This window comes from Hippopotamus amphibius, chromosome 11 (genome assembly GCF_030028045.1).
Source record: "Hippopotamus amphibius kiboko isolate mHipAmp2 chromosome 11, mHipAmp2.hap2, whole genome shotgun sequence".
Classification (NCBI taxonomy): Eukaryota; Metazoa; Chordata; class Mammalia; order Artiodactyla; family Hippopotamidae; genus Hippopotamus; species Hippopotamus amphibius.
In genome coordinates this window covers 85,029,931-85,035,098 of record NC_080196.1, presented here as the reverse complement: position 1 = coordinate 85,035,098, position 5,168 = coordinate 85,029,931, and positions in this window count along the sequence as shown.

The window sequence follows — 5,168 nt, the reverse complement described above, 5'->3', positions numbered from 1 at the left end:
CGCGCCCCGCCCCGCCCCGCCCAGCACTGTCCCAAGCCCGGCCCCGCCCCTCTACCAAGCCCCGCCCCGCGCCGAGCCCAACTCCTTTCCGCCCTGCTACTCTCTCCGGGCCAGGCCGGCGATGAGCCCCGGGCCCCGCCCCGCCGGCTCCCCGCCGAAGCTCCGTCGCGCGTGCGGGAAGCGGCGAGCCGCGTGGCGGGAGAGGGGCCTTGCCCGGAGCCTCGCGGAGCTCAGAGCCCGTTCCGGGGGTGTGGCCGCTAGCGGGGAGCGTCCCCCGCGAGAGGCGCGCGGGACAGCAGCTGCACCTCGGGCGGCGCTGGATGCGGGCACCGCCCACCGCTAGCACCGGACGGCTGTTCTCCTGCAGTTGGAGCTCAGGAGCTGCCGGGCCCGCCCTGTAACAGGTGCTGACCACGTGGACCCCGAAGGGACAGTGTTCACACGGTCAGCCTTCGTCTGTGCCCACCGTGCGTTGGACACCTGGTGGAGAGGCTTTAGGTGTAGGTACCAGGGTGAAAATACAAATGACGAGGAGGAATCAGGAAGTGGAGCGGCGTCAGGTCGCCCGGCCTCCTCGCCCTACACGTGCGGAAACTGGCATAGAATTGCCCGCTCCCCGCGGCCGGACTGGGGCAGCCCAGGGCAGGCTCCGTACCATCTTTCTTGCTCATATTTTTCATGATTGTCAAGATACGGAGTTGGTTTTTTAAAATACTTAAGGCTGTGCTTCGGATGCTCCATTTTAAAATTAGGTGTATTCAGTTGTTGATCCTCATGGCAGGTTTTCATTAGAGATCACTCCCAACACAAAGCAAAATTAGGCAATTAGGACATTTCTCTGGCCTATTCTCAGCTCCCCTTTCAGAACAACCCCCACCCCCACCGGACCAACCTGGGGCTCAAATAAACTCACATGGAGTCCAGCCTATCACACATCTAGAGAAAAAAAACTTCCTTGCCTAACTTCCAAAAATCTTAAGGCAGAATCGTGTGGTTTTAACTAGTATGAAGTTTCATGCCCCCAGATTTCCTAAGTACTTTAAGTATTGGCCTCATTGCTTCCTTGCTGTGTGCATTTGAGAAGGTTACATTTGACTCAGTTTTCTCAACTGTAAAATATTTCTTCATAACTATTATATGGGTTAACATACATGTGCTTGGCGCCTCTTGTTTAATTTTGTTGAAGTATTTGATTTTGTTGATTTACAATGTTGTGTTAATTTCTGCTATATAGCAAAATGATTCCATTTTTTCATATTCTTTTCCATTATGGTTCATCACAGGATGTTGACTATAGTTCCCTGTGCTGTACAGTAGGAAGTTGTTTATCCATTCTACATATGATAGTTTGCATCTGCTAATCCCAAACTCCTGATCCTTCACTGCCCCAGCCACCTCCCTCTTGGCAACCACAAGTCTGTTCTCTGTGAGTCTTTTCTGTATCATAAATATGATCATTTGTGTCATATTTTAGATTCCACATATAAGTGATATCACATGGTATTTGTCTTTCTCTTTCTGACTTATTTCACTTAGTATGATCATCTCTAGGTCCATCCATGATGCTGAAAATGGCATTATTTCATTCTCTTTTATGGCTGAGTACTAGTCCATTGTATATATGTACCACATCTTCTTTAGCGATTCCTCTGTGGATGGACACTTAGGTTGTTTCCATGGCTTGGCTCTTGTAAATAGTTGGCACCTCTATTGTTACAGACTTGCTCACCAGTGTGCCTTCAGGTGATCAGCACATTGCATAGCTGTAATGGGTGCTTAATAAATATGCTAATCATTGAATATTGAAATCAGCCTTTTCTAATGGATTATCCCAGTTTCCTGTGCTTTAATGTTTCTCTGTGTAAATGTGAAATACTTCTTCGCCTTCAGGCCATGTATGCTAGTCTTCTCATTGCCTCTTCCAGGGGCCCTGGGGAACCACAGTGACTTTGGTAGCCCCTAGAGTACCAGGCTAACCATTTCCTAACTGCCCCTTCCCACCCCCACCAAGGGTGCAACCTCGGTGGGTGCTCTGGTTATCAGGAGGCAGCATGAAAGGTGCCCAAGCTGAGCCAATGTGGGGGAAGCGGTGAGAGCTGGGAGGGCACTCAGGATAGACTGTCTCCTTTGTGTCTTCCCCTCTGTCATTATTAATCTGGGAGTCCCTTCCCTCCTGTCCTTTCTGGGACAAAGCAAAGTCTAAAGAAATAAAATGTCAAAGTTTTCTTCTACCTTCTTCTCTAGCTCTCCAAGTTACTTTAACTCTGATCTTATTCCCCAGGGCGACATCGGCTGATTTGGACATTTGATGAGTTTGTTGTTTGTTTCATCTTATCTGAATCCCAGGAGTGGGCCCAGGATGACGTCTGGCCATTCTTAACCTCGGGTGCCCCCCCCCCGCCCTCCAGGGTCATCTGCATCTGGATCCACCCTCCTCCACACTGACCATGTGCCAAGACACACGAGATGATCCTTGTGGATGGAGGCCAGGGAAACTGCCAAACATCCCCTAGTGAACAGGAACCACCTTCCCCCCCCCCCCGCCCCCATGCACCATAGCAAAGAATTGTTCATTTGCGAAAAGATGATAACTCTGGGGTTCAGAAATCATGTCCTGCTTTAACTTTATTCAGAGGAGTCTGGCTCCAGGTCAAAATTCCACATGTGATTTTTCAGACCTGACCATAGGCAACTAAAAGTTTTACCTGAAAGTTCTCATGGGGGTGGGGTCTGCCCTCCCAGCACTGGACCTGGGATGTGGCCAGCACGCTGCCATTTTATGGAGGGAGTTCAGCCCAAGACTCAGAAGCCGCCCCACCCGCTCCCCCAGCCACACTCTCAAGGCAAGTCTGTGAGCCTGGCCCAGGCACCTCCATTCCCTCTCTCAGGACCTCTGCCAAGACCACCTTGTCTGGGGGCCTTGAAGACGTTTCCTCCCCTCTGACTCAGAATCAGTACTTTTCCACTCCTAGGCCTCCCCAGGCCCCTCCCAGGCCCCCAGGTCCCAGCAGCTCCCTAACTGGCTTCAGACCTAGTCACATTATGCAATTATTTGTTTTTCTTTGTCTTTGAATCTAGTAGGCACGTGATGATTTTAGAACTGAAAGAACAAAAGCATATATCAGTTTTGAGCTGACAAACCTAAGAGAGGTGGCTCACAGTAGATAACAGAATAAGGCCTCAAGGAATTTTGTGGATGGCTTGGCAAAGGAAAATGTAACTGGGGTCAAAGTAAACCCCTCCATTTTGATCTCGAGAGTAAATGCGAGTGTGGAGCAGGTGTTAGGATTCCCTGATACTTAAAGCCACATAGGTTAGCATCCAAGTGTGCTTTGGGGGGTCATCCTGGGGCATCTTGTTCGGTTCTCAGCATGCTCCAAAAGTTATGTACTTAAACACATGATTAAGGACATTTCAGAATGTGCTTTGTCGCACATATTCAAACCAAGAAGAAGGTACTGAGCTTTTAGTTTGCAGAAAACTCTGAATTTCCACTCCTGTAGCTGTGCCCTCACATGCTGGCTTCCTTCTTAAACACTGCTGCAGGCCTCCTAGCTACCACCTGGGAATGTTCGTTGCTGCCCTAACCATCAAGGGCCACAGCCACTTGGTCCTCGAGACAGGCCAGTCAATGCTTCATCACAACGAACCACGGGTGATCACCTGACTGAGAGGGATGCTGTGGCCACCATGTGTCACTTATCAGCAGGGAGCCCAGCACTGCATTCAGGGCCCAACACGCCCACATCAGTCCCATGGCCTGACCTGTGAGTCTGCTTTCTTGGACCATCACTCCCAGCACGACATCAATCATGGTAGGTCAGGGCAACAGAGACAACCCTGGGTGTTTCAACGGAGAGAATTGAATAAAATAAATCAGATAAGCAGGTAAAAAGGCAAAAACAGAGAACTGAGGCCACAGAGATAGTAAATGCAGGAAGCAGCTCTCACCCTCAGGGCTGGGGTTGCCAGAACCTGCCAGCTGGGAGGGCCGCCAGGGGCCGGGGCCAAGAGGGGCCTGGAGGCAAGGCTGCTGCTTGCATGTGGGTGCTGCCATCTCTGCCAGGTGCAGGCAGGCTGGTTCAGGGAGTGGTGCTGTCAAGACCAGCAGGCAAGCGGGCCCTGCTCCCTCCTCCAGCAGCTCAGCTCCTTCGTGCTGCTGGAACTAGCAGGGAGCCAGCTGGCAAAGGGGCCTGCAGTCCTAGCCCCACATCAAAATGCAGAGCTTAGAAGGTGGCTCTGAGCTGGGAGATGGTAGCCCAATAACCAGCTCAGCCTCCCCGCCTGCCTTCCTCAAGGATGCCCAGACTCCTCGGGTGGCCCCTGCGGCCCTCACCATCCACCACCACCACCCCCATCCCTGTGTCTGCTGCTGCCCCTGGGAAGGGGCTCCCCATTGCTCAGGTGGAACTGGTGATTCCCCCTCCCTTAAGGTGCTCTGGACCTGCCCAGGGAACCAGGAAAGCCCTGAGCACTTCTCTTTATATCAACCTGTCTGTTCCCCGGAATAAAATTCCTAAGCCCTTAAGGAAAAGAATGGGTTTCATTATTGTATCTCCAAAGCTGGTGCTGTGGTTGGCACGTAGTAGGTGCTTTAAGAACATTTGTTGAATGAACATGTCTTAAGTGTTTGCCCAGTCATGGTTACCAATATTCTCATTGTCAGAAGTCCTATAAAACATTCATATACAAATTGAAAGTCTTTAAAGGAAGATAAAAGATATTGGAATTAAAAAAATCTTTCCCAGTCTATAGAAAACTAATACAACTTCCATTAAGTCATAGCTACCCATTTAGCACGGGTAGCTCTTCAGGACGCTGAGTCTCTGGGAGTCTAAAAGCCTCAACCTCTGCACGAGATGATGAACACGCGGAAAACGCTTGTGGTCTGAGACTAGGAGGTGCTTCTATGGGGGGGATGTCTTTTTTCACATTTTCTTTGGGAAAGATGATAGAAACAGCACAATCCTAACTTTCCTCCCAGGGAAGGCAGGACCTTCTCTTTTCTGCTCCCTGCAGAAGGGAAGGAAGGGCTCAAGTGATGTCTTTGGGCTCAGGACTGGCCCAATGACAACTGTGGAGGCTAAAATAATGCTGACTTAGTAATCATTTGAAAGACACGTTAGTCAAGGGGCACAGATGCTTTAAGGAGAATGAGGCTGATGCTT